Consider the following 10216-nt stretch of genomic DNA (forward strand, 5'->3'; position numbering starts at 1 on the left):
TTAGCTAATGCCCCCCTCACTCCTCTTCCATTGCCTTTGCTGAAGCTGAGAAACTTCATTGAGGTTATAGAAAACCTCTCTCTCTTCTCTCCCCTTCCCTCCTCAGCTGACCCATCCAGTGGGTCCAGTTATTCAGGGTCCCGAAGAGGCTTTCTACCTGTGGGTCAATGGGGGTGAAGAGAAGAAAGAGACCAAGCAAAAGTTCCGTTGTCAAGTTCTCGCTTATTGAGAGAAAATGTACAGCATTTTAAGTTCTGAGACAGGAATTGAAGCTTAGGGTGGGGGAGTATTGGGAAGTGCCCAAGGATATAAGGTGAATCACTAAACTGCAAGATATCCTCCTTAAACAAAGAGGCAACAATCTTCTGGGGACATGTTCTTTGAAAAGGTCAAACCCTTCTCAGGAATCTACTCAGGGACATCCAGTGTTTTGCTCAGGCTGAAACATCCTGTGATTGCTCCCAGGGTCTTCTTGGGAGAGGCTTCTTTGTCCAACAATCTCATAATCTTACAGCAGCCACCTAGGGGTGAGCATCTGTGGCCATACAGCCCAGAGTCATGTAGCCACCTTGAGCTATGCAGTCACAAAGCGGCCAGGCCCAAATCCAATATGGCTCCCTACACTCAGCCATCCCTAGGTTCCTATTTCTCCTTCCTCTTCTTACCACTCCTCTCTTTCTCCCTTTCCTGTCCCATCCTGTTTCATAAGACAGGGCCTTTCTGTGTCTCCTAGACAGGCCATGAATTCACATTTTTCTGCCTTGTCCTCTTCAAAGCAGGGATAATAGGCATAGACTAACAGAGATGTCTAGAAGACACTTTCTATGGCTACTGGATGATGATGACTTCCAACTTTCTGGCATAACCCACTGTCAGACAAGTGGCACAATTCTGCAAAGAACTGAGGCCTGATTCCTACAGGACATTTTGGAAACATCTAAAAATCACACAGAGGGAGACACACAGGAGGCCATCAAGTGATGTCATCTCTTTCTACCAGAAAAAGATGAGGTTTGGAATATCTTGTGTTTTATAAAAAAGAAAAGGAAGCCAGGGATACGTTTGGTGTGTGGGAAGGGTGTACATGCTGTGGCATCACTTCCCCCTGTGGTACCAGCCACACAACAAGCATAGTATACAATAGAGTTTATTTATGACATGGGGAGGGGAGTTAAGGGGTAGTAGAGACAGAGAAAGGCAGAGCGAGCGAGAGAGAGAAAGAGAGAGGGGGCGGGGAGAGGGAAGATGCTGGCTATGAGTCTGAGGAGGAAGGGAATGGGGGAAGAAGGGACAGCCGGGAAATAGGGTAAGAGAGCAAGAGCAAGACAGTGAGGAGGGGGCAAGCGGCCCCTTTTATAGTGTCAGGCATTCCTGGCTATTGCCAGGTAACTGTGGGGCAGAGCCTAGAAGGAATGCTAACATTCCCCCATTTTAGTTTAATTAAAAAAGGAAAAACTAGAAAGAGCTGATAGTGAAGCAAGAATAGGGTTGTCGTGGTCTTTAGTTACGTCCTGCTGACTTTGGGGTGACATGTTTCTGGGAAATGTAAGAGAATGGGTATGGGCAGGTTGGTCCAGTCTTAGGAGAGTTGGCTGGTTCCTTGCTGTCCAGAGTCTGTGGAGCCATCTGTGAATAGATAGGAAGGAACAGGTCCAATAGAAGCGTCTGTGTCTGTGAGAGAAGATTGGAGCATCTGTGGGCTGCTTCTCTGTTAGGTGGGTCCCAATTCCAGGAACAGGAGAGGAGTCCTACCCTCTGGAATAGGTGGCCACTGGGAACTTCGGCTGTTGACTGGCAAGTATGCTTCTTATCCAGACGGAGTCTGTTTGGTGTAAGAGAGGTGGATCTGAGTGTGTTTCCTGGAGCTTATAAATTTACAAAAAAGATAAATTTGTTAACACTTGAACAGTCTTCAAGATGAGCTTAGGAAAGATAAAACCTTTTCATGGGGCAGAAAGAGCAAGCAGGATCTTTTCCTTCGGTCTAGGAGACTGAATATACATAAATTTAGTAGAATGAGAAACAATTTTAAGTTTACAATTGAAAGAAAAAAACTCAAAACTTTGACCTTATGAATATGATAGTTGATCATACACAGTTTAGCATGAGAAACACCTTACATCTATAGTTAAAAGACAACCAAAGGAAACTTATATTTGAGTATGATAGCTTATCGTGTAGCTTTACCATGAGATCTTAAAAGGCAATCAAAGGAAACTTAGAATTTGAACTTGTGATTATACAGTTGGATACTGTCAGAAATCTTGGAAGAATGAATTATAATTCAGAAGTCATGTATAAATTAAAACAACAGAGGTTAGTCTATACTCCACTATCTAAACTGTTCCCAGGTCCCTGTGGTCTCCATGGCAACTTGGGCAGAGTCAGCCTGGCCATAATTATGGCCAAGAAGACTAAAAGCTTTTTCCTGTGGAGTAGGTACTTATGAGATAAGAAATGACCCACCTTGACTTAGGCAATATGAGACATTTAACTCTCTGGGTATCCTCTGTCTACAGCGTAGGCCAAGCCCTGGCAGCAGGCAGGCAATGAAGCAGTTATCAGACCACAATTCAGGTAGAATCTTGTCTCTGTGCCCATTGTATTCTTGGAGACCTGGGAGGGGGGAGCTAAGCTGTCAGGCTTTGGGAGTCTCTGTCATAAGCTTAAACATTATTACAATAAGAATTACAGATTTCTGACCTGGTTGGAAGCTAGTCTATTGAGCACATCTGGGTTAGACGACTTGTGTTTGTTTAATTACTTGTTCGAGAATGTAGCAAAAAACAAGGTTAAATATATATGTGTGTGTATATATAAACGGCAGTAATCTTTAACGTTTTACTGTTTAGAAACCTTGGCCTTGTAGCTATGTATCAGCAGAGAAAAAAATATATAAAGAGACACACACACATAAAGAGACAAATGGAAACGGTCAAGTTTTGTCTGGTGCACACTTGTCTTAGAGCTGGTGTAGACCAGAATGGAAAGAAACCAGAAAGCTGACAGTGGACTGTGCAACAGCTCGGCTGAGCTGAGTACAAAAGCGAGAGCGCCCAGGTCATTTCAGGCCCACACCACAGAGAGGGCTGGTAGGTGGGTGAGCATGTGCACGGGTGTGCAGACCCATTTCCGGGCCTACAACATGTCACAGAGTGGCTTGAGCAACAGGTCAAGCGATGGTCAAGCTCTGAGGCAGAGTAGACAGATGAGAAAGGCAGAGTAAAGGGGGCGGGGCAGAGCGAGAGCTAGTGCCCAGAGTAGTGTTCTCTTAGTCTCCTAGCAACTCTGCTCAGGTGGTGAGAGTGAGTTCGGCCTGTGGCACAAAACACTGGACTACAGAGTTGAGCGGGCAGGGCTGGTAGCAGTAGTGGTGCAGAGCAGAGTCCCGGGCAGAGTGCGCAGTGGCAAGGCAGGACTGGACCGGAGAGCTAACGGCTAAGAGAATGAGAACAGGAGGGGAAAAGCCTATGGATCGCTAGCAAGAGAGTTGCTTTTTTAAAGTGCCAGTTATGTGGCCATGTAGAAATATTGCTTGCTGGGTACTGTGAATTAGACCTGAAGACGTACCAGTAAGTAGGGACAAGTCAGGGAAGACCTTCCCTTTTAGTGTAGGACGTTATTAAAATGTTTTTACCGCCGGTCTGAGAATAAAATAAATAACAAACAGTAGCCAAGTCTAGACTTTTTGGGTAGTCACGTGGAAGCTAGTGGCTGAGTGGGTCCCCAGACCACAGGAGAATGGTTTACCTAAGTTTAGGATTTTTCTACAGCAGCAACAGAAAACCGCTTCTGAGAGGGAAGGGACTCACCCAGATGTTAGAAGCCCTAGAATGAGGGTCAGTGAAAAGACCAATCATAGAGACTGAAATGTCTCCATCATCAACGACAGCACAGGGGGTGGCTACGAGTTTAACAACCTTCCCTTGGGACCAGGGAACGTTTACACTGACCAGAGCGGGAAGAGAGCTTGCCAGTTCTCCGTGGCTGTGGGAGATCTTAACCTGAGTTTCTAAATCCATGAGTCTCGCCTCTCCAGAGTCCAATCCATGCCCTTTCTAAAGGCTGTCTCCTTCCTCCTAGGTGTGTTGACCCGTTGAAAGCGTTTTGTGATGAAGAGCACCTTGGCAATCAGGAACCAAGGAATGCCACAACAATCAGTGTCCTCCCACCCCCCACCCCCCCAGACCTCATGCAAGAGATTTTTTGGGAGGCTGAGATGGCTGCTTCTGAGCATGGGTGGAGACCACAGCAGAGCAAGTCCTGATTGCAGACGTTATGGGGCCTGGGAGTATGGAGAATTCTATTAGGGAAAATATGGCAACAGTAATGATGGTGGAATTTGTATATTGTCCAAGCAATGATGGGGTTCAGTCATTAGAGGTGGGGTGGAGGTGGAGGGCATCTGGTTCTGGAACGTAGGTGGGTTTTGGTTGATTAACATTTCTCCCTTTTGTTTGACAAGTAAGAAAATAGGAAGGGGTGGCTGGTGAGGTAGCAGTGAGGGTGCCATGCTCGTTAGACCGTTTTCTCCTAAGCAGGGGTGTTGATATCTTTGGGGACCCAAGAAAGTTGAATGCTGGCCAAGGCCAGGAAGAGCAAGGTGCTTCACTTGCTGTCCAGGCTCTGTGGAACCATCTGGGTCTAGGGAGGTGCAGGCCACACTGGAACAGTTTGCAGTCTTTGACTGATTGGAAATCTGCTGAAGCGTATGTATCAGGGCCAGAGGACTAAGCTAAGGGGGTTAGGGGAAGATTTTTATCTTGGGTGTATATTTGAAACTTCCAGTAGAGGGTCAGTATAGTCCCAAGATGGGAGGGGGAGGGAGTAGGAAGGGAATAGAGGAAGGGGAAGAGGGGGAGGGGGAGAGGGAGAGGGAGAATGTTTTCACCCTCAGGAACAGGTGGGGAAACTTAGACTTTATCTGGAGTCCACTTGACCTATGAAAGGTGGATTCAAGTGGATTCCTTGACGTTTACAAGAACTTTTTTTAGGTTTACAAAGCAAAACAAAATTTTAGATGTGTTAGCTTTCACACTGATTATCATCAGTACTGAAATCCACACTGTAGAAAAGGCAGTAGACACACACCTTTGACTCGGAGTAAAAGCCTGGGAACTAAACCATGATTCTGGGTTAACGTGTGACTACTCTTTCCAGAGTTCTGGATATATAGATTGGACAGAGATGTTTTTAGCATGATTGAGAAGCACTTTTAGGTCTATTATAAGAAAGGTAACCAAAGAAAATTTAAAATCTTGAGCTTGTGACTGATATCAGTACTTCACTAGCTTATCAGAGCCAGAGGCAGAAAGAACTATGAAACATTTTTTTTAACTTTTTGTATATCATTTTTCTAGACCCTTACAACTTGAATTAACATACCTTGGAACACTGGCTTAGAGCTTCAGAACTTACACAAACTTTAAATGTTTTCCTATCCAATCATTTACCAAGGGACACAGGTGGTTGATTCTGAAAGCCATCCATGTAAAGCAATTCCTTTGGAATAAAATAGTAAAAAGTTACTTTGAAACCTGTTTTGTGAGTTACCAGAGTCTGGTAAGGAGATAAAGTGTTTTTCTCAACTGGGGAGACCTAGTATGTCTAGGAAAGTGAGGCCTGAGAAGTGAGGCCTGATTGTGGAAGGTGTTTGGTTTTGACCAAGGGACAAAAGACTGAAGTGCATATTTTACACACCAAAGCAGATTTGGCCTCCAGGTTCTCCCAGCATCCCTCAGTCCCTACCTGGCATACCCTGCCCCCAACCTTGAACTTTCCAGCCCAGGACCTGGGCTGCCCTTCCCCCAGAGGCTCTTCCCTATATCCAGACATTTTGGCCTCTTCTCTCTCCCTCTTCTACTCCCCTTACCCCTTTTCCTCATGGTGACTTCTCTGGCCTTGGTCCTTGGGGCCAGTGAACTCTCCCAGCAAAGAACATCTTCCCAATAAACCTGCATTTAATGTAATCTAATATGGTTTAAACTGGCTCATTTCCAGCAGAGAAATAACCTGTTAAATGGTGCCAAACCCAGGAGAAGTCCCCAGCCTGACAGCACAGGGTCTTGACTAGCCATGGGGGGACAGCTTCTGTCCCTTTATCCTTCTCTGCTGGATACATCATTTCTTCAGACTCCCCGAGTACCCATCCCCATCCCAGCCACTGTCTTTCCTCATCCAGGATCCTCGAGGCTCTCTCTGCTGGGTCATGGTCATGCCAGAGTTAGCCCCAAACAAAAACCAGGTCTTTGTTTTGGAGGAACCTCTGATACAGAGACCTCTTATCTGAGGTTACCACCCTGTATATAAACTGTTAGATCTCAGACTATGAATTGGGATTCCAGTTCAATAGTGTTGGGACCTCTGGTGAACGCTGGGAAGATGGGTCCACACAACTTTATTTAAATTGGTCTGAATTCCCTGTGTCCAGTTCTTTTGAAGCAAGTTGCACTCTCCCACTCTCCTTTTACTCACTGGGCACAGGGCTCCAGTGCCGCATGGCCCTGTCGTCCTCCCTTACCTCCCTCCTGTCCTGCATGGCCCCAGCATTGGCAGCAACAGCATCAGTAGAAGCATTGATTGCAGTGGTGATGGTGAACCACCAGCCTGATCATTTTAAATTGACTGCCTGCTGACAGGAATAAGTATACCTGCCGGGTAAACAGCCTGTGACTGGTCGCCACCTTGACTTCAGAATAAAGAGACTCAAATGAGGACGGCTTCACCACCATCTTAAGGGTAACACTGAAGTCACGTTGAGCGCTGATGTGGTTAATTATTTAAGCTTTATTTAGCCTTCTGTTTTGTGTTTGCTAGATGTACAGTTTAGAATAGATAACTAGAAACAGACATAAATTGTCTAACCCAGATATGTTTACAGGTATTGACCCTCAAACTGTCTGAGATCTGCTGAATATGGCATTTAAAAATCTTAAACTTAAAATGCTTAAATTGACAGGTACTCCCAAATCCCCTAAGGTCTCTAAGAAGATATAGACACAACAAGAAAGGACTCTACCCAGATTGTGGTAAAATAACCACCAAGAAAGACTGCTCGGTTGCCTTGCCCACTGCTGAGGCCTGGCTAGAACTGTGGAGAAGCAGGGACACCGGACACTTAAGTCAAATCAAGGTCAGTCTCCCAAGTTCCTCCTCCTCAGGAAGGCCTCTCAGATTTTCCTGGCCTAGCAACCTAAGATTGGTCCTGCCCTGGGACCTGTGTTTCCAACAAAGCCATTGGCCTCACAGAAACCTAGTGGGGTGACTGTCTCGGTAATGGGTAAGTCTATCATTTCAATTGACACATAGGACATTTAGACATATCCTTCCCAGGTCTCTGAAGGGTTTGAATCCAGTGATCAACCACCTGTGTCTTGTGACAAAAGATTAGATAAAAGTTTATGTAAGGTCTGAGGATATAAAAGCTTCTAAGAAACTGAAGGTCTAGGAAGGAGTTTTGATGTTGGTAAATGCAAGTTATGAAGGATTTATCTTCTGTAAACCTTTGAAGATTCTTGTAAACTTGAGGAAATCTATTCAAATCTGCCTCTCACAGCTCAAATGAACTCAAGATAAGTACTGTCAATTAACAGCCTGTTTTCCCGCCCCACTCCTAATCCTAAGTGTGGGTTCTATTTCACTTTCCCTGGCCCTGCCCCCTGGCCCCCAGTGAGTATATGGGCAGCACAAATTAAGATTTGTTTTTCTCCTCCTCCTTCTCCTCCCTCCTCCTCCTGCTCCTCCTGCTCCTCTTCCTTCTTCTGGGGGTTGGGACGAGTGGTCACAGAGTGCAGGGAATACTGGGAAGTGAATGTGATCAGGGTGCATGATATGAAATTCCCAAATAATCAATACAATTATTTTGTAATTTAAAACAAAACAAAGCAGCTCAAACAAAGCCTTACCCAAGGGAAAGCGCCAGAAGGTTGGTGAAGAGGGTCAAGAGTGGCCTTGAGACTATGCTTGGGGGCACCTCCACCTCCAAGAGTACCAGAGAGGTGCCAGACACTCAACGGTCACTTCCTTGTTCTCAGGGAAGCATTTATACCAACAGAGGGGGTCACTTACCAATTGCTGGTGGTGGATGGAGGGCCCGTGATCTGTGAGACAGAAAGCCAGTCTACTGTGAAGGTGAATCTGTTGTGAGTGGACTGGAAATGAGGGATAGGCTCCCAGTATTGCCCAGACCCTGAGGGGCACTAAAGGCACCAGCCTATTCAAGTCGTGGCACCAATGAAAGGGTTTTGCCACTGAAGAAGTATCTTTGAGATCAAGGACCAAGGAATCACACACACACACACACACACACACACACACACACACACACACACACACACACACACACACAATCACGCTGCACAGCAAACCTCACCTCATACAAGAGATTTATTAAGGGGGCTGTGGGTTGCAAAATGGCTGCCTTTGTGTAGAGATGACAGAAAATATGGAGAGATGGGTGGTGGTGATTGGCTGTTAGCAATAGCAGGGCCACTAGTGTTTCTGTAAAAATAAAAAGGGGCAGAAAGGTTCCCGTGTGTACCCTGGCAGTCTCACTCTCGCTAGTTCCGGCTCCAGCGGGCCATTGGAACCAGTGCTAATTTATCTCAGCAGCTCCACGCTGCCCCCAAGTACTCTCTGCCCCAGGCGGGTCGATGCCACGCCAGTTTCATTCAGAGACCGCCTATTTCACGGCTCTCTTATTGTGGACTCTGTACACATTTCAAGCATCCACCCCCTGGTCCTAGCAGCAGCTATCCTCTCGTAACTCTCTGCTACTGCTCTGTTTACATTCCCAACATCTGCCCCCTAATAGTTATGGTTTAAACTCCCAACAACACATTAAAATCAAGACTCAACAAACTGCACCCCAACAATCAGATTTATATGTTAAATTCTCAATCCACAATACATCCACTTACAATAAACTTACAACCAATTGATAAGGATATAAACCGCCCACCTATGTAAGATAAATTTGCCTACAGAAATCCATCTCAACTAACTTGGCAACTCAAGACCACCTGGATCTCGGTCATCCTTCTCTGTCTCCAACCTGATTCTCCTTCTCTCCCACCTTACAAAAACTTTGTCCCTTCCTTATTTTTTTTACTGTCCAGTCATGGCCTTGACCTAACTTGTGCCAGCCCTCACTGGCATATAGACATCAACCTACACATTAGTGCTAAGTCATTGAATGGTGTGGGGGTGTGGGGTGGAGGGGTGGGAGGGAGAGATGGGGAGCATCTCTTTCTAGGATGTGGGTGGTTCTTAGTTAACTAAGGCTTGTCTCATGTCATTTCTCACCTGTGGGGATACCCATGAAGGGGCATATCTGAGAACACAGACCAGGATATTTTTCTTTTGTTTTAATTTTTAAAATGTTTGTAAAATTAAAATATAATTATATCATTCCCTTCTTCCCCTTTCTCTCTCTCAACAGGAAGCTACACTTGTCTAATTTTTCACACCCAGCTTTCTCATAGATACTTACTAATTGACAGAAGAGTCTCCACAAATACAGGAAGAGCGCTGAAGAACGTCCCCATCTCTGGTCTCCCCCTCTTCTTTGTCTCTTTCAACTATAACAGGAATACCAAGTCTCTCAGTGTACACATACTGCTTTAAAGTATCTCTGAGAGAGACAAGATAATGAGTATTTGTCTTAGTTCATCCATGAAGTTAATATGTGAGCTATTCTTAATTACACTGAGGAGCATTAATTCAACTCAGTGTAAATAGTAATTTCAGATAATTCTCACCAACCCTGGTGTTATAATAGCTCTGTTGAACAAGCCTGTAGGTTCCCTCACCTGGGCTTAGGAGACCAATGTTGGTGTCTGGCTGCAGAAGTCAGGCTCCTTGTTTTCTCTTGGCTCTGTCTAGCCTTTACTCTCCTGGTTTCCTAGGACAAGATCTTTATTTTATTTATTTTATTTTCAGACCACTTTATCTTAGCACCAAAATTATTTCCACCTGAGAATTCTGTTGCAGGAACCACACTGGGGCAATCTCTTTTCCTTCCATTTTCCTCACGAAGCCCAGAATAGCACAGTAAAGAAAGAAAAGGCAGGTCTGCCTTCCTCATGCCTTCCCAGCCAGAGCACCAAAGGAAAACAAAGCTGCCTCTAAGCTTTTCCTAATCTCTTTAGAAATGGAAATGCTACACCCCCTCACACCACAAGGAGGTTTTGAGGCTCTCCATCCATAGCACAGCATA

General features: G+C 45.3%; 1 long non-coding RNA gene across 1 annotated transcript; it reads right to left on the bottom strand.

Moving 5' to 3' along the window:
* Positions 1-1131: 1131 nt before the first annotated feature.
* LOC147996265 (uncharacterized) lies at positions 1132-2553 on the bottom strand. The gene is made up of 3 exons (XR_015674786.1): positions 2467-2553; positions 1753-1822; positions 1132-1626 (listed from the first exon to the last, which is right to left on the bottom strand). It is a non-coding gene; the product is annotated as an uncharacterized LOC147996265 (long non-coding RNA).
* Positions 2554-10216: the final 7663 nt, after the last annotated feature.

Source organism: Rattus norvegicus, chromosome 2 (assembly GCF_021556685.1).
Source record: "Rattus norvegicus strain SHRSP/BbbUtx chromosome 2, alternate assembly SHRSP_T2T, whole genome shotgun sequence".
NCBI classification, from domain to species: Eukaryota; Metazoa; Chordata; class Mammalia; order Rodentia; family Muridae; genus Rattus; species Rattus norvegicus.